Here is a 24,591-nt window from a genome sequence, read left to right as displayed (position 1 = left end):
CGCCTGTAATCCCAGCACTTTGGGAGGCGGAGACAGGCAGATCATGAGATCAGGAGATTGAGTTCATCCTGGCCAACATGGCGAAACCCCGTCTCTACTAAAAATACAAAAATTAGCTGGGTGTGGTGGTACATACCTGTATTCCCAGCTACTTGGGAGGCTGAGGCAGAAGAATCGTTTGAACTCTGGAGGCAGAGGTTGCAGTGAGCCGAGATCATGCCACTGCACTCCAGCCTGGTGACAGAGGGAGACTCTGTCTCAAAAAAAAAAAAAAAAAAAAAAAGGAAAGGAAAATAAGGGGAGCACCAGGAGCAGTGGCTGCCATGTGATAAGGACTACGTGGGGGATTGATGCTATTATTACTGTTATACTATCATTGATTTATGTTGCTTGATGAATTGTGTACTAATAAACAATGTAATAGTCACTTAATCCGGAAGAAATTTTTTTAATTGAAAACATTTTGGTCACAGAAAACTAAAATGAATGCGTGTTATAAACAGTGTGTTTGTGTATGTGTGTATGTGTGTGTGCGTGTGTGTGTGTGTTGCAAAACATATGACAGTTATCTAGAAAACATCTCCAAATCATAAAAATATTTTAGGATAAAATTATGGTGGAAGAAGTTCAAACAGAAAGGTGATAACATAAAAAGAGTGAAAAACGACTTAGTGTATATTTTTAAGTGGAAGTTGGTGGAATTCAAATCACATTGGCATTTATATTCTATTGCATATTTTTAATTGAGTAAAATAATTACCTTTAAATGCCAATATTTTGAGGATGTTGGAAATTATATATTTGACAGGTATTTAAAATCACTATCAAATTCGTTTAAATATTGTTCAAAATTACTTTTTTGGGGAGAAAAGAGCAAAAATGTCTGAAGACCTCTGCTTTGTATCGTATAAAATGAATGCAGGATGTTCCTTTACTCTTCCTAATCTTCATACTACTGCCAGAGTAACCGGCTAAACGCTCTAGCTTGGTCTTATCTCTCCTTAAACTTCTTCAATTCCACACTGCCTTTTGGATTTTAGGAAAAATCTAAACTCTTCAGTGCAGTTTGCAATCCCTACAAATATTCTCCCACATCCCTTTTTTGTCTCTACTTCTGTAATTTTACATGACTTCAAGCTCCATCCACATAGAACCACCTGTTATCGGAACTATCCTTCGTCTCCCACCTTTCCTTATTCCATTTCCTTTCCCTAGAATGTCTTCTCATTCTCATCACATTCAGATCTCTATTTAAATGTCACCTTGCCAGAGAGCCCTACCTGGACCATCCTATCTGAAACAGGAGTCCGTCTCCATCACTCTTAACCTCCTCATTCTGCTTTATTTGTAATCACAGCACTTTTCACTGCCCGTCATTATATTATAATTTTAATGTCCTTTTTCTCCAATGTACTATAATTTTCACAAAGGCAGCAACTTGGTCTACCTTTTTCACTCTTGTACCCCTATTGCCTCAAAACCATTCTGGCATGTTGTAGGCAGTCAATAAATATTTCAAATGAATGCATACATAAATGAGAAAATATCTAATATGATTTTTGTGTCCCCAGCACAGTTTAATTTCTCAATAAATGTGTACTGACTTGAAGATATTACAAAAGTCTGCATTATTGTTTCCAAAAGCAATATCTAGTTTCCTTATCTGAAGATATTTTAGTAAATGACAAGTGGTTTTGTTTCTAAAAGGAGCAAAATAAAGAATAAGAATTTTACTAGATAATCAAGTTCCTTTTGCAATCTATGGCTTTATGATAATTCAAGATAGAAAGATGCATTAAAAATAATCACCATGTACAATCTGTGAATTCGAATTCTCTGAAATATAGTTCCTCCACAGAAACCACTCGGAGATGTTGCCATATCTAAGAGAAAAGAAAAAGTCGTTGCTTTATTTTCAAACTAATCATTTATTGTTTCCATACAACTTATTTTCTTCAGTGTCTTAAGCACAAAGGATCATTTTTGCTTTTTATCCTTGCGAGTTTCATTTCTGTGGGATATGTAGCAATGCAAGAGACTTGCAAAAGAAGTAAACTGTCTGCAAGTGACTGCAAGAAGATTTGAAATCCATCCTCTTGGTATGATGGGGGTAACACCTCAAAAACTGTTTCCTTCTTCTCAATGTAGTTTGGAATCTTCTCAAAGGTGGGAAGATGGTTGTAATTGTTAAAGATGGCTTTATAAGAGAAATGCATGAATATATACATATGAAGGTTCGTGAGCACATCTACACACACACACCCCCGACACAAATAGATGAGGTGGGATAATTAGGAACACAAGTGAGTCACCACCAGCAACATTTCGCATGTGAGGCGCCTCACTGAAGTCAGTTCATCCAAACTCTGTGTCTGTCCAGTGCAACGCACTTCCATTCCATTTTTTGCAGCCTCCTGACTTGCCTTTGTAGACTAGCTTCTTGAGTTGTCTCTACGATTGCTTTCAGCTGTTTCTAAATAATCCACTCAGGTAGTGTGGGGGAGATTTGCTTCCTACAATCAAATAAATGGAGTTTTTCAAGGAGCAGAATAGTTCACAAAAAAAAAAAAATCAATAGAGTATAAATAAAGTTGCCTTCGTGGGAGATAAACAAATACATGTGCTCACCCTCAAAGTCATGTTAGGGAACGTAAAATACTTCCCAGAATTGTGTTTCAGATGATGGTCACATCTGACAGGAATATTTGTTCATTGCATCGATGCTAAAGTCATTTTTGTTTCATGTTTCCAGAGTGGAGGGTAGAAAACCTTCATGTGACCTCCATCCTTGGCACCTGCCATGAAATGGTAAAAGCCAACTTGAATTAAAGGCTTGGGTTGCCCCAGATGAGCCAGCAAAGCCTTCTCTAATGTGTTAGCATGAGATTTGAAGTGAGTATATGAGAAGAAAAGCTAAAAACCCAACTAAAACATTAGTTATTCCCAAGGTTTGGATATGGATGTGGGAAAAGAAGGCTCGAACTGATGTGCTAAAAACAGTTTTCTCTTTCGCGTCTCCTTCTGGAATGTGCCCCTTTTATTTTGTCATTCTTGGCTCAGCTCCCCACTTTTCAAGCCTCCTCTGTCGTTTCATTCTGCCTGAGTATTTCCTTTCCAATATTTTGGCTGAATGTTCAGCTTTGTTAGCAGAAATGCAAAGTGAGCGCTTTGAAACATTACCCAATAAAATCCGATTTTAAACAGTTAGAGCTACAACTTCCCCCATCCTCTGGGAAATGAGCCTACAGTTTCTTTGTGCTTCAAGCAGAAATGTTAGAGGCAGAATTACTGCCCAGGCCAGAGTCTCGCTAAGATCATCAGATAAGCCACCTGGGCAAGGTCTTACAGGCCACACTTAAAAGGGGACTTCTTGGAAACATCAAGCTGTCATTGGAAATTGTTAAGCATAGGTGACTTTTATATTGTGGGTAAAATATAAATGGGGAATACATCTAGAAGTATGAACATACTTGTTCTCTGAAAAAAAACCTCACATTTTCTTAAGTGATCTTTAAGAAACAATTGCTAATAATGAAAATGTTGGGCTGAGCGTGGTGGTTCATGCCTGTATTCCCAGCACTCTGGGAGGCCGAGGTGGGTGGATTACCTGAGGTCAGGAGTTCGAGACCAGCCTGACCAACATGGTGAAACCCCATCTCTACTAAAAAATACAAAAATTAGCTGGGCGTGGTGGTACATGGCTGTAATCCCAGCTACTTGGGAGACTGAGGCAGGAGAATTGCTTGAACCCAAGAGACAGAGGTCGCAGTGAGCCGAGATCATGCCATTGTATTCCAGCCTGGGTGACAGAGCAAGACTCTATTTCAAAAAAAAAGAAAGAAAGAAAGAAAGAAAGAAAGAAAGAAAAAGAAAATGTCAAGACCAAAACAAGCATTGTTAAAGTCTTAAGTAAACTTTCCCTTTCATAAAAAATGCCCACTTAATAAATATTTAAAGGAATTTATAAAACATATCCTTAAGGTTAATAATACTAGTTTTCAGGGCCAGGTACAGTGTCTCATGCCTGCAATCCCAGCACTTTGGGAGGCCGAGGAGGAAGGATCACTTGAAGTCAGGAGTTCCAAACCACCCTGGCCACCATAGTGACACCTTGTCTCTACAAATATAAAAAAAGTTAGCCAGGTGGTAACAGGCACCTGTGGTCCCAGCTACTTAGGAGGCTGAAGTTGGAGAATCACTTGAGTCCAGGTTGCTGAGGCTGCTGTGAGCTGTGATTGCACCACTGCACTCCAGCCTAGGCAACAAAGAGAAACTCCATCTCAAAAAAAAAATAATAATAATAATAAAATTTTAATTTATTTATTTCAGACAGTATCTGATTTTTATAACTCTGAGGAGATCAATACAACAATGCCTGCTTCACAGGTAATGAAACCGAGGCCTAAAAGGAAATAGGCTGTTTACAAATATTCTATGAGCCCAATCACTACAATGAATTTTAATTGCTTTCTATGTCTTTAGACTTAATTTTGTTTTGGGGTCTTGCTAGGGGAAAACATTTGGCTTGATTTCTTTTTCTATTTCACTTAATATTCTTTATATGTTGTGACCATCCTTAATTTCTTTTACTTATTCCCTTTTCTTTAGTATTGGCAATGCACCAATCTCTTCAAAGATGTTTTCAACTTTTTTTTTTTTTCCTTTTTGAGACGGAGTCTTGCTCTGTCGCCCAGGTTGGAGTGCAGTGGCGTGACCTAGGCTTACTGCAACCTCTGCCTCCCAGGTTCAAGCGATTCTCCTGCCTCAGCCTCCCAAGTAGCTGGGACTACAGGTGCATGCTACCATGTCTGGCTAATTTTTGTAATTTTAATAGAGACAGGGTTTCGCCATATCGGTCAGACTGGTCTTGAATTCCTGACCTTTGGTGATCCACTCGTCTCGAACTCCCAAGGTCAGGCTGGTCTCGAACTCCTGACCCTAGGTGATCCACCTGTCTTGATCTCCCAAAGTGCTGGGATTACAGTCGTGAGCCACCATGCCTGGCCGATGTTTTCAACTTTTGGTTATCCAGATTCACCCTGCATACAAGTATAATATGGTTACTTAGTCATATCCACCTGTCCCCAAGAGAGAATAGCATATATAAGTTGTTTTAAGCCACTAAAAGATTTGGGGTGCAATGAGGAAGAAATTATCTCATAATTGAGATAATTTTTATATGCATTAAAGACATAAAATTATATCCATCAATAGGATGAAATTAGGACTGTCACCAGCTCATATTGTACCTTTGTGAGAATTAGAAACAGGTACCCCTCTAAATGGACACAGTCTCCCTTTATTAGTAAGACTTGACCCCTTCTTGCCACTGAACCACCCTTATGCTGAGAGAAACAGGGATGGAATTCATCCAAAAGGAACACATTTCAGAGTCATTTCTAATAAGGATCCATCCATGCATTCAATGAATATTTATTTATCAGTTAGCATTCTATGTCAGATAGCTTTTTAGGCTCTGGAGATCCACGATGAATAAAGCAAAGTCCTTTATTTCATGAAATCTATGTTCTTGTTGGGGAGATGGAAAATTTAAAAAAAAAGAATATGTGACATAGTAGGTTCTGAACCATGCTATGAAGACCAATGAGATGTAGAGTATGGGGAAAGAAAACAGGCAGTCTAGAGTTTTAGGAGTGTGCTCTGACTCAGATAGGCAGGGACGTCTCTTTGAGAAGGTAACATTAGTTTGGAGACCAGGCAATTTTAGGAGTGTGCAGGTTGGAGGTCCCTGCATATCAGGCCAAGAAAGCGAAGTACAACGTGCACTGAGGCAAGTTCTCTGCTGTGTGGGAAGAACCACAAGAAAGCAAAAGAGATGAGAGCAAAGTGTTGGGGAATTTGTAGAAAACAGAACGCAAATGAAATGAGAGCAAAATGTTGGGCAATTGGTAGAAAACAGGACAAGCAAAGGTCATTGGAGCTACGTCCAAGAGGCAATGGTGACAAGAACGTTGAGTTCAATTTTGAGTAAGAAGGGAAGCCAATAAAGAATAAAGAACTTTGATAAAAGGAGGCTGGGCTCAGTGGCTTATGCCTGTGATCCCAGAAATTTGGGAAGCCCAGGTGGGCGGATCTCTTGAGCCCAAGAGTTCAAGACTAGTTCGGGCAACATGGTGAAATCCTATCTCTGCAAAAACAAAAAAATTAGCCAGGCATGGTGTCATGTGGCTATAGTCCCAACTACCCAGGAGGCTGAGGTGGGAGGATCACTGGAGTCAAGGCTTCAGTGAGCTGTGATTGTGCTGCTCCACTCCAGCCTGGGCAAGAGAGTAAGACCCTGTCAGGAAAGGAAAGGAAAGGGGAAGGGGAAGGGGAAGGGGAAGGGGAGGGGGAGGGGGAGGGGGAGGGGGAGGGGAAAGGAAAGGGGAAAGGAAAGGAAAGGGGAAAGGAAAGGAAAGGGGAAAGGAAAGGGGAAAGGAAGGGGGAAAGGAAGGGGGAAAGGAAAGGGGAAAGGAAAGGGCTATGATCCAGTATATCCATTAAAAGGATCACTCTGACTATAGTGTGAGAAGTGGACCAATTGGCCAGAGTGGAAGCCAGAAGGACAGAGTGAAGGCTACGCTGTAATTCTAGAAAGGAAGGCCAATAGCCTGGATGGAGTGGTAGTGATGGAGGTGCTTTGAAGTGGGGCATTTTTATTTATAAGCCTCTTCAGATTAAATAAGCCTCCTCAGATTAGGCCAATGATGTTCTGGAGCCAGTTTGTATTGGCTCAAAAGAGCCAACTGTTAAATTTTCAGGAACGTTGCAAGCCTATTGTTAAACACTGCCATCATGAAAAAATTGAATTACATAAACTTACAATTAAGTATCTTTTATTAAAATAAAAGTAGTAAATATTAAAAATACATAGTAAATATAATAGGAAAACTAATTATTTTACCGTATTTTACTATTACCTATGCCCTGCAGTTTTACATCTACTATATCCATATACTAAAAATGCCATATACAATGATGTGCTACTGTGCATCTCTTTTAACTGCACTGAGTGACATTATGTTAGTAAATTGTAACTACTAAATGAATATCTGCCGTACATTTTGAGATTTTTCTATGCTTCGATTTACCATGTATGGTTTGTGTACATAAATATTCCCATGGCAATCATGGAAATATTTACCCCTTGTAAATCTACATCTATAAATACTAACAGAGGTTGATGTGATTGTCGAGCAAAACAATCATCTTCTTCAAAACTTAAATTAAAAAAAACAAAAATAATTCAGATTTAACTTAAAAATGCACCATGTCAAGTGCTGAAGCTAAAAGAGGTTTTAGTTTAATGAACATAATTTGCATAAGACTGGGAGATAGTTTTAAAGTAACTCACAGATGCAATTACAACGATGTTTTGGAAAAAAATTAGTGGATTAGGATGCAGCTTTATAAAACTCTGTTCAAATTTCAACTATAAGCTGGGTACAGATATACAAATTTAGCAAACATCGGGAAAAATGTTCATATAGCTAGAATACAGCAAGACTCAATTGGCTATATAGAATTTACGATAAATAGCATTGTGTATTTTATTATTATATATAAGTTTTTGGTATACATTCTAATATCAGTAAAATTTATAATAAATTTGTATGTAAACATATGTATAGTTTTGAGAGCTGATTCTTAAATATTTACCAGCACATCTCTGGATAAAGCTCTCCTATGTTGGTATTTAGAATTTGAAAATTGTGTACACAAACCATACATGGTAAATTGAAGCATAGAAAAATCTCAAAATATATGGCAGATATTCATTTAGTAGTAGCAAGTCCCCAAGGAACAGCACTGCAAAAGCTTCTCCCTCAGTCAAACATAATCGGCTGTAGAAGTAAAACATAAATTTCACTCATATTTTTATATAAATCAAGTTCAATGCCACATGCTACCTAAATGGAAATACTTCTAATCTAAATCATTAAACATAATACCATTTTCCATTGCATATTTTCACATTTGTCTTGCTCATCATGAAAATTAACCACAGATATTGCTGGTTAAATTGTTGCCATTTTGATCTTCTGAGACGTGCAGTCACACAGAACTAGGATGTAGTTAAAGGAATATATTAATCTCACAGAAAATCAGATCCCATTTGTTTTCATCCAAAATTGAGTGAGGCAAATAAACTAACCCTATTCCACTACTAGCATATCCACAAATACATCTCCAATGGATAGACGTTATTCTCTCCCAATCCTCTGAGAACTTTTTTCTTTATTTAAATATATCATTGATATCTGTGGGGTAAAGTCAATGGCATGTCTCTCTTAAAGCGATATTTATGATATTTAACATTTAACAACTTAAAACTTCTCTATGTTAATACAACTCAAAAGTTAATCTACAGGCCAAGTCAAAGACAGATTGTTAACAATCATGATTGCAATCTACTTAAGTTGCCCGTTTAGGACGCATCACTTGAAGAAAATCAACAGTTAATTACCTATTATTGTTAGTCCCAAATTACAGTTGCCAGTGCCAGTGGTTGGGGAAAAACAGTGACTGCAGCAATGTAAGGTGGATAATGTATGCCATTATCAATTTGACACTAACAATAGTGTTGCCTTTAGCCCCTATGTCTGAAGGTGATGATGGGTTTTGTATCTTTCTCCCAAACTTCCATGTCCATCCCCCAAAGCCTGGATTCTTCACATCTGGAAAAGAAACTTTCCCAGGATGCAGAGCTGGGAGTTTCAGGCAAACTGGTGTATTTTGTTGCTCTACTTTAGGTAGAGATCCAAATGCAGTTTAAATTACAAGGGTCATTCAAAGAGTTCCTGGAAAATGCTTATTACGAGAAAGAATTATGCAAGGATTTCAATTTTTTGCACCAAAATAAACTCACGTTAACTTATTATAACAAATCTGAACACAATCTAGTTTGAGGCACTAAGAAGAAGAAGACATCAGTTTGAAAAGAGCTCCTATATGAGCAACATAAATTCTGCTAAAATTGAAGGAAGAACAAACATCAAATTTATGATGGAGCTTAGGCGGAAGAATGATGAAAATCACTGATGCTTTACAAGAAGTTTATGGGACAATGCCCCAAAGAAATAAACAGTTTACAAATGAATAACTCATTTTAAGATGGGATGAGAGATGATGTTGAAGATGAAGCCTCTAGCAGTAGAGCATCCACATCAATTTGTAAGGAAAAGATTCATCTGGTTGTGTTCTAATTGATGGCAATCAACAATTAACAGCAGAAACAATAGCCAACACCATAGACATCTCAATTTGTTCAGCTTACGCATTTCTGATTTAAAGACTAAAATGGAGCAAACTTTCCAGATGATGGGTGCCAAAACTGTTGTGCCCAGATCAGCTACAGACAAGAACAGAGCTCTCAATGGAAATTTTAAGCAAGTGGGATCAAGATCTTGAAGCATTTCTTTGAAGAATTTAATAGGAGATGAAACATGGCTTCACCAGCATGATCCTGAAGACAAAGCACAATCAAAGCAATGGCTATCAAGAGGTGGATGTGGTCAAGTCAAAGTAAAAGCAAACTGCTCAAGAGCTAAGGTTATGGCAACAGTTTTTGGGGATGTTCAAGGCGTTCAAGGCATTTTGCTTGTCGATTTTTTGGAGGGCCAAAAATGATAACATCTGCTTATTATGAGAGTGTTACAAGAAAGTTGGCCAAAGTTTTAGCAGAAAAGTACCTGGGAAAACTTCACCAGAGAGTCCTCCTCTGCTATGACAATGCTTCTGCTCATTTCTCAAACAAGGGCAATTTTGTGAAAGTTTTGATGGGTAACCATTAGGCATCCACCTTACAGTCCTGATTTGCCTCCTTCTTACTTCTTTTTGTTTCCTAATCTTAAAGAATCTTTAAGGGAAACCCATTTTTCTTCCATTAGCAATGCGAAAAAGAATGCATTGACATGGTTAAATTCCCAGGAATCTCAGTTCTTTAGAGATAGACTAAATGGCTGCTATCATTGCTTACAGAACTATCTTAAACTTGTTGAATGATATGATCAGAAATAAGGTTTATATTTTTATTTTTATCTTTTAATTTCATTTTTTAATGAATTTTTTGAAGTTCCCTCATGTCACATAGGACAAAGGTGTAGGCTAAAGATATAGTGGCTATGAATGTCATGACGGTCAATGAAATCACCCAAGAATTGTGAATAGGAAAGAGAGAATGGTAAAATAAATAAATGAGCAAACAAGCCCAGGAAATATCAATATTATGGAGCAGGCTGAGGAAGAGAAACTAATAAAACAAGAAGTTAGAGGATAAAAAGAGAGCCAGGAAACAGCTATGCAAGTTCAGCTAAGTTCTGTCTTGCAAATACAACCCATAGCTATATCTGCGAGCAGATGAAATTTCCCTTTGATTGATGTAATCAGTTATTTGAAATCTTATGTGCAGTTTCTCAGAAATTTTCACTCTGAAGAGCTCATTTACATTGAAAACCATTCTTCAGAATATTGAGACACACAAATACTTTGGTTTAAAACGAATTCCTGTGCCATTCCTGAGACATTTTGATTGGTGTTAAGATTTCCTCTGCTTATCCTGTTTTGCATGCATATTCTAAAATACCTACCTCTCAGAAGGGAGCTCAACATGATAAAATTTCCTTCTGAGTGGTAGTATTATTTTAAAAAATACAATAATTATTATAAGTGGTTCATTTTTGCTGTAGAAAGTGAACAAATAAATTTATACTACAATTATGTACTTTGTAGAATTGAACAGTTCCTTCATGTACGGACTGGCCAACTAGGGATTTAAGCAATATTTACAAATTACTGGGTGAACTGTCATAACTCATAAATTCTGCTTTCCTGGAAAAGGAGACCACACTTAAAGTAACAAAACCATTGGGAAAATGTAGTGATTGTGACACAAAGTTTGCGATAATTGTGTCGAAGCCATGCATCCTGGCATTTGCTTTCTTCTCTCAATCCAGGGAGTGATTAGAAGTAGAAAATAGGTATTACAATATCTTAATTCTTTTCATGGACATCCACAGCATGTAAAAACAGCCAAAGCTGCTCTTCAGAATCCTCAGACTCAAAATCACTTTTTAAGTTTAGGATGAAAACTCAACTCAAAATATACAGATCCATGCTCTTACATATAGGTAACATCTCCAGAAATTTTATCTTTCTCTACTACAGTTACAGACATGAAAAATACCTTCAAGTGGTGAAAACTGAAGGAGCCTAGGTCCTTTAGGATAAACGAAGTTTCAGAACACTCACTAGGTCTTATGACTACCTAACCCATTGTTCTTACATCACAGCCTATATAATTTATTTATTCAGTTGCCTATTTATTTCCCTGTCTACCCTGGTAGAATGTAAGCTCACATGGCAAGGATTTTGCCTGTTGTTCACTGATCATCTGAAGAGGTGCCTGTAGGTGTTCAATAATTATTTGTTGCAGAAATGATACTGAATATGACAAATACCACAGCATGACTAGTGGTCTGACTTATGTCCTTCCTAACTGAAAGGTCCTGAGCAGTAGATTTTGGGGGAAAACAATAGGGCAGGCTTCCAAAGGGTACCACTGCTGCCAAGATTGTCCACCTCCTACCTTCCCTTTTTTGACTTTTCTGCTGAGTAGGGCTTTTTCTGGCATAACATAATAAGAAATGTCCAGCCTCATCCATTCACCAAACTTCCTTCTTTCCTCAGAACTCAAGAAACCTCTAGACTTGATGGTCAGAGAAACGGGAAAGGACTTGAAGCCCAGAGTTACAAATGGTGGTATTTCCAACACATTATGAGTCAAGGAAGCTTTGGGGAACGGGATGAGGATTGACTAGGTCCCCAATCACAATCACTCATCTTACTCTTTGGGGAAAAAAACCTCTGAATTCCAACTAATCAAAATTCAGATGACAACTTGGAAAGCCACACATTCAATGCATTCACGAGTTGGAGCCTGCTTATATGACATCACCTCTTCTTTCACATCATGCTAATCAAGTTTTCCTATTCTTCTTCCCTGTCCACGCTACTTAAAACTGCAAATTACCTCTTACTTAATCCTTTCTAGTTTTCTCTTTGCTTTCTTGTTACCAGCTGCCATCTCTTAGGTCAGATGCATATGTTATGTGTTTATTCTGTTTATTGTTTTATCTACCCTTGTTCTGCTAGACTACAGTTCTATGAAGGCAATGAATTTATATGTTTTGTCTACCTCTGTATCCCTAGGGCCCAGAGAAGTGCCTAGCACATGGTGAATGTTCATCAATTATTTATTGACTAAAGAAATGTATAATCTAATTGACATACTGCATTCTCCACTTATAAGCTATTATGATACAACCCTTCATCCAACACTGTGATGTAATGACTTATAGCACTGAAATATGACTGACAGGGCTAACTCTCACATTCTCACTCTTATAGCACTTGCTCATGGGCCTCGTCCAGCCATCTGCATCCCTTGGCCCTTCACTCATCTCTTCACTGAGTCCACTGTATTCTTACATTTTTCCTTATTTGTCCTAGGCCCTATCCCCCTTCATGTCAAGTTTTCTCTCACCAGTTCACTGAGCCCTGCTGACCTTGACCTCCTATCACATATTCCCTGCAGTTTCCCAAACCTAAATAATCGAATCCATCCCGCACATGAGTAGCCAATCACCAACAGAGAAAATATAATTATGTGGAGGCTATTACAATAGTATGGTTTTGAACTTCAGTTTGAACCTCAATGTTGCTTGGCAAGGTTTATACAATGGTTAATTTTATATGACAACTTGATTGGCTGGCTGATAGGCCATTATTTCTGAGTGTTCCTGGAGAAGATGAACATTTGAATCAGTAGATGAGTAAAGAAGACTGCTCTCCTCAATGTGGGTGGGCTTCATCTCACCCATTGAGGGTCTAAGCAAAACAAAATGGCAGAGGAAGGGCAGATCTGCTCTCTGCTTGAGTGGAGACATCCCTCTTCTGTCCTTGGACAGCAGTGCTCCCAGTCCTCAGGCCTTTGGACTCAGACTGGCTTTTCTGGGGCTGCAACTTACGGGAGGCAGATTATGGGACTTAATTAGATTATGGGCAGATGATGGAGGCTAAAAGCAGCCTCCATAACTGTGTGAACCAATCCCTCATTATAAATTTATTTCATTCTATCTATTTATATCCCATTGATTCTGTGTCTTTGAAGAACCCTGACTAATACAGTTTGTCACTGACATGTTCTCTGTCCAGTTTCTACTTCCCTACATGGACAATTCCAGACATTTACACTCCAAGCTTCTTACAAGAGAGAATAGAAACTATTACGTGTGAATTCCCTTAACTTTCGCCTGCCCCCATTTATAAACCTCTCTTTCCCCATACTCATGCAGTTAGGTCTTCTCTGCATCCCCACTTTGGGTGGCCTGGCCCTCTCCTCAGACACTGGCCAAATGAACCCCATATGATTAGAGCAAATGTGTGGTTTCTACTGCAGACAGCACAGAATGAAAAGGATTCCAAAGCAATTGTCAATATACAGTACAGAAAATTCTATTCTTTCTTAGGTCTAACTCATTGTCCTAGAAAAACAATGTGATAAACAAAACACTGCAAATTTCTCATTGTAATTGAATAGTTTATATAAATCCCTAAAAATATGTTCCTATCCTTTGCTCCACTTCTAAAAATTGACTCCAAGGTCAAGCACGGTAGCTCATGCCTATAATCCCATCACTTTGGAAGGCTGAGGCAGATGGATCACCTGAGCTCAGGAGCTTGAGACCAGCCTGGACAACATGATGAGACCCCATCTCTACCGAAAATACAAAAAAATTTTCTTGCATGCCTGTGCTCCCAACTACTGGGAAGGCTGAGGTGGAAGGATCGCTTGAGCCTGGAAAAGGAGGTTTCAGTGAGCTGAGATCAAGATCGCACCACTGCACTCCAACCTGGGTGACAGAATGAGACCCTGTCTCAGGAAAAATAAAAAATATATACAAATAAAAATAAATACGAAAATTGACCCCAAAATAATATAGTAGACAGATTTAGATTACATGAACATTTAGGATATTGTTTATAACTTTCTGACATTAGAAGTAAAGCTTTTATATACATATATATATACATATATATGTGTCTACATGTACCAATAACAATTGTAAACAATAATTTAAGTGTACAAAAGGATTAAATAAATTATAATCAATTTATATAATAGGGTTTTATGTAACTATTAAATAGTATGTTAGATATGTAATGATATAAAAATGATTACGATGTTGTTTTATGAATAAATTATATAAAACTATATAGAGTTTAACACTGTTGTGAAAATACATACTCAAAAGAAATACTCCAAAATATTAAGCAGAGTTATGTCTTCGTGATGGAATTATAGGGGATTTTAAGTTTGTTCTTTGTGTACAATATTATTCACATAAGCATAATAACAAATGACATTTTAAAAGTACATTCGGAAGCTCACATATTTTGACTGTCTAAATTAGAAGGGGGGTGTGTGTGTGTGTATGTATGTTTAATATATAATTAGGTATAAAAGTCGCTTTGGCTTGTTGATGTCAGGCAAATTGTATTTCATCTATGAGAAAAAAATCAGAGTGCTTTTACAAAACCCCAAAAATACATCAAGAAAGTTGGCAAAGAGTTAAATATTCTGGCCTTGAAACTATCCTTATTTTCATAAAATACATTTCTTAAATGTTCATTTCCTTCTGCTCACATAAAGACTGAGAAATCTCGTTCAGTCCTAATTGCATTGGTTTGATGATTAAAACAGGCATTTCCTCTTCCTCATGACAGGAGGGGGCTTTTTAAGCAGACCAAACACAAAAGCCTTTCCTGCTAATTTCCCCATTTTGATGTGAGTGAATACTATCTATCTTTCCACCTGAACCAGCTCTCATTCTAATGGCCATTAAAATCCCTTTTGAAAATGTATTAATGCTCTAGTTGTAAGATACCTTTGGGAACGTGCTGAAGTGTAAAGTCTGAAAAATCAGAAACCCACCCTTGTTTTGTGTGTGGGAGGCAGACGAGACAATCATTTATTGTGGAGAAAAAAAGGTATGCTCTACTGAGCCTTTACAAAAGCTGTAATTTTATTTTGAAGTCCTCAAGTTTTGTTCTCCTGGTTTATGGTTTTATGCTAAAATTATGGCTTTGTAATAGGTTGTGAGGCATACTTTATGCACTCTCATAATTATAAGCTATTACAGTTCATTCTTTGTATCAGGATGGTTTTATGGACGTTTAAATGAAGTTTCCGACAATGAAGCTATGGTTCTAATAGGACTACCTTATGGCTACACCTGGTGGTATGCAGTCGCTCAGATTTTCTACTATAAACTATTGGGAAGAGGAGGGTGGGATTTAAAACAGCTGCTTGCCTCACACTGTTATGTGGATTTATCAATCCATTTGTATTTAAATAACGTATATGCTTGTTGCCTCACTGAGCCACAAAGCCATCAAAGAGAAAGATCATCCTGGTGATTTTATATTCTTTTTGCCAAGGAAGACAGCTGAAAGTTTAAAAACATAAAACACAGCGAGTCACTTGTCCTTTTCCCCAACGAGGAAGATAAGAATTGGCAGGTTGTTGCTGACTCTCCAATGTTTACTTACTAGCAATGATCTGTGAGCATGTGCCAAGGGTCATTTTTCACCGCATTGGCTGTGGTTTTGGTTGTTTCTTACTGAAATGCTGTTGGAGATGGTGACCTTGTTCGCAATCTCTTGCAGTTGAGCATTCAGTAAGAACGCACTTCTCCAGCTGGGGAGAGTGTTGACTGAGTAGACTCTCAGAAAAGGTGTAATTACTAATTTTAAACATCCTATGTGGCAGTAGAGTGTAGTTGTTTTTTTTTTTAGGTGGCAAAGGGACGAAGGTTTCAGTAGCTTTGTAAAGGAATTCAACTAAAGTCAATGATAAAAATATGAAAGTGAAATTAAGCACTGATTGAGTGTCAAATTCCCATGTTAAATGACCTCCAAGAAAAGGAAGAAACTCTAATTGAGAAAACAAAACATACACTAAGAAAAGATTACATGCTCCCACAAAGCAAGGACGTGAGAAGCGGCACTTACTTAGCCCCTTAATTCAGACTCTATTATGCCCAGGAATTAGAGGACATATGCTCTTCTATCAAATTGTTCTACACCACTGGGGAAAGCATTTATTTCATCAGTGTGAGCTAAGTATCTTTAAATCATTACTGTGCAAATGCAGCCTCCAAAGAAAATTTAATGTATTCTTTAAAAAGAAGTCAACAGTATCATAAAACATCTCTCCCATATTTGGTTGTAGAATCCGTTTGGCTTCCCTCTTTAAGACTCCCAGTTCTTGCATATTTTAACACTTCTATAAAGCTGTAAATAGGGGGATTGCAGGCTATTTTCACTCAATGCTTTAGAATTCACTAATGAAGATGAGAGTATGGATTTCCAAATATAGGAACAGCCCTCAGTGGATGAAGAAATGAATCCTGCCAGATTGATAATTGCCCAACAACAGTCGTATCTCAGACACCTGACCTAACTCTCGCCTACAACATAGGAAACACCAGTGATGTAGGCTTTTTGCCCCACAGGGAATTATTTCATTCTCATCTTCCACATCATAAAAATGAATCAGCTGCAAAATTTGGGACATTCAAACAACCATTTTGACTGATGTCATGCTAAAGGAATTATCTGGTTAATTACTTGGCCATGACGATCGATTTTGTAGTTGTGGTTGTATTCATATTAAATCTGTCCCCTGCTACATATACATAGCCCAAGTGGATCTTATAAAAATTATATATGTACATCTCTAAAAGAGGACACAACATTTCAAACCAATTGGGCATAATATTCCTGGGCTAATATTCTTGCTGATTACATTGGTTCATGAATGGAAAGTGCAGGATAAGACTATGGATCAACTGTGTTTTTCTAACATTTGCTTGAATTTACATGTCAGTGAAATCAAGAGTAATACTAAGAAAGAAAAGGTAGTTAGTTTCTTTGCTTAGAGCTGCTTGTGTTAGCTTTAGAAAGTATAGATAGAGTAAAAACAATGTTGGAGTTCCAAAAAGAAAAAAAAAGAATGAGTCAAAATGTACTCCTGTACTACAGGAATGCAATAACTCCATTATCCATCACCAGGAAGATTTCTAAAGGCTAGTCCATTGTTCCATATGCATTAATTGTGACTACACTTAGAAAATTACCTACTATTAGAAAAATTGCACTCTAAAATAGGTTTCCCAACATCTCTGATATGAATCAACTGGAAGTGTATTAAAACAAACAAGACAAAGCAAATTTCTAAGTGCTTTACTTGGAAATCCTGACAATCTGTTTATCTATTTGTTTCAATAAGCTCTCCTTTCCCTCATGTTCTGTGATTCCTCTCTTGAGAGAAATTTGGGAACAATTACTCTAAAACTACTCGGGAGGTAAATATAGCCCAATAGCTTACTAAATCTGTAAAGCATGATGAAAACCTGAATTATAAAAATGTGCTTTTAAAAATAGTTTTAATAATTATAACAGTTAAGATTCAATTCCAGATGCTTTTATAATGAGAATTACATTCCAATAGCTAAGGCTTTTAATTATTTACTGGAAAATAGCATTCTCAAATTTTAAATTAAAGAAATTAATTAGAATTTATCTATTTCTTCATTTAAAGGATAGCATTTCCAAACTATAAATTTTAGCGAGTAATAATTTTTTTTGGTAGAAATAGGGTCTCCCTATGTTGCCCAGGCTGGTCTTGAACTACTGGGTTCAAGTGAATTCTCTTGCGTTGGCCTCCCAAAGTGCTGGGATTACAGGTATGTCAGCTACTGTGTTGGCCCCAAATATTTTTCAGTATCTTTTTATCCACTAGTAAGTGTTTCTTGAAGAAAACTTAAAATTGAGATAGACATAAATAGTAAATTACAAATCTTCTATGATCAAATTTCCTAAAATTCACTGCTACTAACATTTCATTCAATATATTTCTAAACTTTTTTTAGACATAAAATCTTGATTTTAGTTTCTTAGCAAATCTCAATTCAATCTCTTTGCTTTGTCTTCTTATGTGGTTGTAGCATAGGAAAGAGCACAATGGCAAATAGCAGAATAGATTGGTGGGAAATGGATAGGAAATTAATAATATTTTTGTTTTCTGATTCTCCATATAATTTGTATATAATGTATGTAACAGCATGTATTTTCATTTTTTAAATCATTCAACTACCACCTAATCTTAGTTTACAGTGGCTAAAAAAGAAAACAAAAGTATTAGTTTTGGGGTTTTTTAAAATTTTTTAATTTTTATGATAATACCCTCCAACCCGGCTGTTGTTTAGAAGAAAGTGACCACAAAGCTGCTGTGAGTCATCTCTGCCTTGATCAATGTCCTTCTTCTAATTAGAGCATCCATTATCAGTGAGGATCACAGGGAAGGCAGCATATCTCAGGGTATGTTATGACAGAGGTAAGCATACTCAAGCTCTTCCAAGGTCAGAGATTTATTTTAATAAGACCTAATTTTCAAAGGGTCCTTATGAGAAACCCAAATTGCTTAGGAAATAAGAATTTTCTTCCTTTCATCAACAGGAAATATATTGTTAATAATTTTATTGTGAAAAAATTCTTTCTCCAAATGCCTTGTACCCATGAGTGTCATGCAACCCTGAGTTTGTCTATTACATTCCCTGAAATAGAACAAGAGTAGTTCAGGAGGAAGGCATGGACATTTAGAGGTAAGGAGATGCAGGAGAGACTACTGAAGGGTAGATGGAAGGGGCCTGAAACCAAGACTTAAACATTGTATAGTTTTTCTAGACTTCAATAAGTAGAGTTTCTTTTTCATTGCAGTCAGAGATTTTACAGGCTGTTGATCCTGGGACACGCTGCTTCTAAGGTAGTTTTTTGTTGACTTGTATATTTTAAACTTAGGGAACATATTATCTGCCCATTTCATACCTCTTCTTCCTTTATTTTTTTTTTCGTATGCATTCTCCTGCTACTCTCATTCATTCTCTTTCTATTGTCAGTTGATTTCTTTTTAGTTACTTGCATTTTTTTTTCATTTTGCCTATTGTCGATTCAGCTTCCTAAGGCCCTTTTCATGAAAGTAGGATTTACAGATCCCCCCACTACAGCCCTGCGCCACTGTGGGTGTAACCTGCTGTGAACTTTTAAGAGAAAGTGGCTGGTCTCTCACTGCAGTCTTTCTCTGCCCTTTTCATCCATAATGTTCCCCAAACCTTTGACTTTTATCATGCGGTTATCTAATAAATGTCTGTAGAGCTATGTAGAAAAGGGAAAACCTTCCGTCTACCCTCTGAGGGTTCAATAACTGAGTCTATGAAACAAACTGGCAACAGGCACATCAACAGGAAAAAAAGATATGCAGATTTTTACATGCTCAAGGACACCACAGGAAAGAAAAGCGAGCGTTCAATAACCCCATGAGCTCTAGCAGCTTATATACCCTCTTCATACGGGAGAAGGGAGGGGGATGTAGGCAACTTAGGGCAGAGTAAATGATTTTGGGGAAAGAGGAATGAGCCTTCAGAAGAATAGGTGATAGCCTGAGACAAAGTCTGTCTGGCAGTGGGGTCAACCTCCAGTCTCCTCTCCTGTGATAGGAGTCTAATCTTACCTGGTTAATGAGATTCTCAGGGAGAGGATTCTAGACCACTGCATTCCTTTTGGGAGATCTATCAAAGGAGCCTGTTTGTGGGGACATTTCCTGAACTCTTTCAGTTTTATCTGCTTGTATAAAGTAAAGGTGCATAGCTTCATAAGAAGGATGGAAACCTTGAAATGTTATCAGTGTGTGAATTGTAACAACATTTCTGGGGAGCGTGTGTGTACATTTAGGAAGCACTCAGTAATCTCTCACGGAGGTGATCGAAGCTGAGTAAGGGTGTTCCAGCAGGGGAAGTAGAAGAGGCAACTGCTATAAACTGAAGCTCCATGAGCTGGCCAGCTAGTCCAGATGCTGCTTGGAAGTTTCAGTCTTTTCTCAGTTGGATGAGCTCCGTATGCCACTGAGATGTATACATACACACATATCCACATGCAGCACAAACACACACACACATATACACATACATGCAACTGGTTGCTCTATCACTTAACTTCAAATGAACAAGCTAAATCTAGTGCCTGGTAGGGAGAGACTATACCCCAAGGACATATTAACTGGAACAGGCAATAAGAGGTAGCAAGATTTTTCTGAATCAGAGAGAGGCTGATAGGCTACATCTGGTACTAATTTGTAAATAAGAAAATGTGTTCATAGATGCAAACAGCGCAGAATAAAGTCAGTCATATTTTATAAAGACAGTGAAACAATAACATAAAATAATAATCTGAGAAAAATGTGCACACTGTTTTAAAAAACACACTGGTCTAACAATAGTGATTTTGTGGCTCAGGGATTGTGGAGCCATGGCAGGGGCTTTATTTATTATCTGGATAAATAATTTTCTTCTTTTATCAATGTGAAAGCATGATCAGAAGAAATCTAATTGGAAATTACAAAGTTCAAATTTTAATGAAGTCTTGAGCAGGTTGGGTCCCTTTCCTACTTAAAAGTATTTTTCAAATGAAAGAGAGGAAAATTCAGAAATGACTTTACCGTGATTAGCTTTTAACCTGTATTTCTGAAATATGTTATAGTCTATGAAATGTATTATGTAAGTGAATCAAGATAAATAGCCTTTTTCCCTTAATAAAGGGGAGAGGGCCAAACTGCATAGGAGCCTTGAAACATGAATTATGCCAACTGTTCCTTCGGGAAATATCTCTCGATTAGAAAGCTTAATTCCAACTGATCCCCTTGGGAAACAGTGAGTCTCATTGCTTAATATGCATAATGGGATTTTTATAATGTACAGAAGCTGTTGTCAAAGAGGATAGAGACATGCTGCAGAGTTTTTAAAGCTGAGATGCCTGGCAGGGAACGATGACCATGCTGGCTGGAGAAAAAAAAAAAAAATCACCTCTATGAGCCCATGTTTCTTTCTTCTTTCTTTGAGGCTTAGTTGAATATTTGAAACCTATATGTTTTAAATTCTTCTCAAGGAATTTAGCCCTAATTTTACAGAGTTATATTTTTGACAAAGAAATGTGAAAACCGATGAAGATGAAGGAACAAGCTCTGCTCTGTAAGGCTTAAAAGTTACTTTATTGATGGAAAATCCCAGAAGTTTTAGGATCTTGCCTTATCAATTGCTTTTATAATTGACTCAGAGAATGATTCCTCAAGTCTTAGGTGAGTGATAGCTGAAGACAGAAAAATTTGTAAATTACACTATTGTTAAGGAAAAAAATTTCATCTAGATTAAAGGCATATATATAAAGTAGTACATATATATATTAAGTAGTACATAATTATAAAAGCTTTTATCTAGATAACTTTCAATGGCAAAAACTACAATTACTTTTGCACCAACCTTATATATATATATATATACACACACACACATATATTATATACACACACGTACACACACACACCTTTCTACTGTAACTACCGACTCAAGGACGTGAATTATGTGCATTTCTGTATCTTCAAAGTCAAATCTATTTTGACTAGAACAGAAGTTGAAGGAAAGTGCAAATGCAATAGAAATGTCACTGTGATTTTTGCACAGTGTAACTTTTAAAGAAATGGTTTCACAACTTCTCCTTGCAGAAGGGACACCCTCCTAAAGGGTATCTTTGAGCAGTAAGAGTTGAGCTAAGGAGTGCAAAGGCACTGAGTACTAAAACGTCGCATAACAGAGAGTTTCTGATTATGCACATCAGCTGTTTTATTCTCAAAGGATATCCAGACATTTTCATACATCCTCTGAAATCTACGTGAAGGTTCGTAAACCTTAATTCTTGACTTCTGTGCACCTGCAGGCTCAACACCATGTGTAAGCCACCAAGGCTTGGGGCTTGCACCCTCGGAAGCCATGACCTGAGCTGTACTTGGGCCCCTTTTAGCCACAGCTGAAGCTGAAGCTGCTGGGACACAGGGCACTATGTCCTGAGGCTGTACAGAGCAGAAGCCCACAAAACCATTTTTCCCTCCTAGGCCTCCAGGCCTGTGATGGGAGGGGCTGCTGTGAAGGTCTCTGGCATGCCGTGGAGGCATTTTCCCCATTGTCTTGGTGATTAACATTCAGCTTCTCATTACTGATTCAAATTTCTGCAGTGGACTTGAATTTCTCTCCAGAAAATGAGTTTTTCTTTTGCATCGTCAGGCTACAAATTTTTCAAACTTTTATGCACTGCTTCCTCTTGAATGCTTTGCCACTTAGAAATTTTTTCTACCAGATACCCAAAATAACCTCTCTCAAGTTCAAAGTTCCATAGTTCTCCAGGGCAGGAGCAAAATCCTGTCTCTTTGCTAGAGCATAGCAAGAATCACCTTTGTTCCAGTTCTCAAGAAGTTCCTCATCTCCACTTGTGACCAACTCAGTCTGGACTTCATTGTCCACATCACTATCAGCATTTTGGTTAAAGCCATTCAACAAGTCTCTAGAAAGTTCCAAACTTTCCCACATCCTCCTGTCTCTGAGCCCTCCAAGTCTTTAGGAAGTTTCTAACTTTCCCACATTTTCATGTCGTTTTCCGAACCCTCCAAACTGTTCCAGCCTCTGTCTGCTATCCAGTTCCAAAGTTGCTTCCACATTTTTGGATATCTTTATAGCAGCACCACCACCCGCTCCACTGTCCCAGTACAAGTTTACTGTATTAGTTCATTCTTATGCTGCCATGAAGAAATACCTGAGATGGGTAATTTATAATGAAAAGAGGTTTAATTGACTCACAGTGCAGCATGGCTGTGGAGGCCTCAAGAAACTTACAATCATGGTGAAAGGGGAAGCAAACATGTCCTTCTTCACATGGCGGCAGAAACGAGAAGTGCTGAGCAAAGGGGGAAAAGTCCCTTATAAAAGCATCAGATCTCATGAGAACTCATTCACTATCATGAGAACAGCTTAGGGGTAACCACCCCCATGATTCAATTACTTCCCACCAGGTCCCCCCCACCACACACAGGGATTATGGGAACTACAGTTCATGATGAGATATGGGTGGGGACATAGCCAAACCATATCAACATCTATCTTGTACAGTAATTTATTGTAGTGATTATAATAATATAATACTATATTTAAAGAACTTAACGTTGTGCTTGACACTTCCAGAGTACCAATTTATATTTTTAGAAATATTTTTAGTGCCTAAGCTACTCTTAGGTAGAAAGGGGTTTGTTGGGAAGCATTTATAATTTTTCTACTTCACCATAGAAGTAGAATACTACATTCTAGATGGTCCGACATACATTGGTGAGAAGGCTACTCTGTAATGTGACTATGGCCCTAACTCTCTAAGTCTGGATCTTGGCAGGCTCAGGATTAGAGAGAGGCAAGTGATGTGAGCCACATGCAAGTGCAGTGTTGGATCCTGACTTCACTCACAATTTAGATACTTTGTTTCCCATACATTTTTGCATTAATTTGATTTTAAATATTACATTAAAATATTACTTATCTTGATTACTAAATATTTTGGCACAAGTTTAAATTGTACCTGCAAGGTAAATGCCTCCTTGACTCACCCTAGTCCCAGCCCTGGCCTCTCATCTCTCCTCCTAGTACATTTAGAATGGTGTAAGTCCCTTTCCACCTTGAGCTGCCTTGCGTCAGCAGATTATGATAGTCCTAGGGGAAATTGCTAACTCAGCAGACTGACCATCGGCAGTCACTAGTGAATCCCCGTGTGCTATGAAGTTGAGTGCAGTTGTAGCTCAAATTATGGTGCATAGTGTGAGCCAGTGTAACTCACACACACATTCCTGAACAACCCTGAATTATGTAGCAATGGGAAGGGATTTCAACCCAACCCTATAGGACATATATGAGACATAAGTTGGTCAGTGATCTTCAATTCCCCAGATCATTTAAGAGTTCATCCAATATCATGCTACAATTCACTGTTCCTTGTCCTATGGGGAGCTGGACTCTGAATTCTAATGAAAATAATGAACTCTCCAACTAATTTCCATTCTGAAAGATTAGGTATTGGAAGAACATTGACACAATGCTTACAAAATGCTTTCAATCATTTAGCGTTATCATAACTCTGATTGCCCTCATTTAGTGTTATCATCCCCATTTGGTAAGTTAAAAAAATTGAGGAACAAAGAGATTGGTTGATTTATAAAGAATCTCAGGGGAAATTAGAATCAAAGCTATAAAAAAGTATTTACAGCTAGAGGTAATTTTACAGCTGGGTTTTGGAATCCTTTCCCCAGCCCTTGCAATGACATTGCCTGAGGTGCTCTCTGATTTGCATCTTAGAAAGAATAAAATTTATCACAGTGCATTCAGGTGGCACTACCCAGTCCTGCCCACAAATATCCACCTACTCTCGGTGAAGCCAAAGATGTTCATATTGGTCAGGTTACAGGGTGACCTACTGTCCTGGTTTTAGCACCAAATGTCCTGCATCCCTGGAAAGCCACTCAGTCCCAGGTCAGTAACCCTCGTTGCTAACCAGAGATGTTGTCCACATTGAAAATACACATTGTTTTCGTTTCTTGTTGCTTTTCCT

General features: G+C 37.7%; 1 protein-coding gene and 1 long non-coding RNA gene across 13 annotated transcripts in view; one reads left to right on the top strand and one right to left on the bottom strand.

Annotated features, from left to right (window-relative positions):
* Positions 1 to 6,077, bottom strand: part of LOC108584910 — a 68,176-nt gene extending 62,099 nt beyond the window's left edge. For 4 of the 6 annotated variants that reach the window (XR_002520681.2, XR_002520678.2, XR_002520680.2 and 1 more), the window contains exon 1: positions 1,810 to 3,601. This is a non-coding gene — a long non-coding RNA (uncharacterized LOC108584910). Of the gene's footprint in view, positions 1 to 1,809; positions 3,602 to 4,880 lie in introns of those variants that run through there. The other 2 variants (XR_002520679.2, XR_004183051.1) reach the window with 2 other exon arrangements.
* The window catches only part of GRIK1 (glutamate ionotropic receptor kainate type subunit 1), a 404,603-nt gene that overhangs the window by 202,895 nt on the left and 177,117 nt on the right, over positions 1 to 24,591 (top strand). The window lies entirely within an intron of this gene.

The sequence above is a fragment of the Papio anubis genome, chromosome 4 (assembly GCF_008728515.1).
Source record: "Papio anubis isolate 15944 chromosome 4, Panubis1.0, whole genome shotgun sequence".
NCBI classification, from domain to species: domain Eukaryota; kingdom Metazoa; phylum Chordata; class Mammalia; order Primates; family Cercopithecidae; genus Papio; species Papio anubis.
Note: the sequence above shows the minus strand (reverse complement) of the source record. Positions and strands in the feature narration are given on the sequence as shown.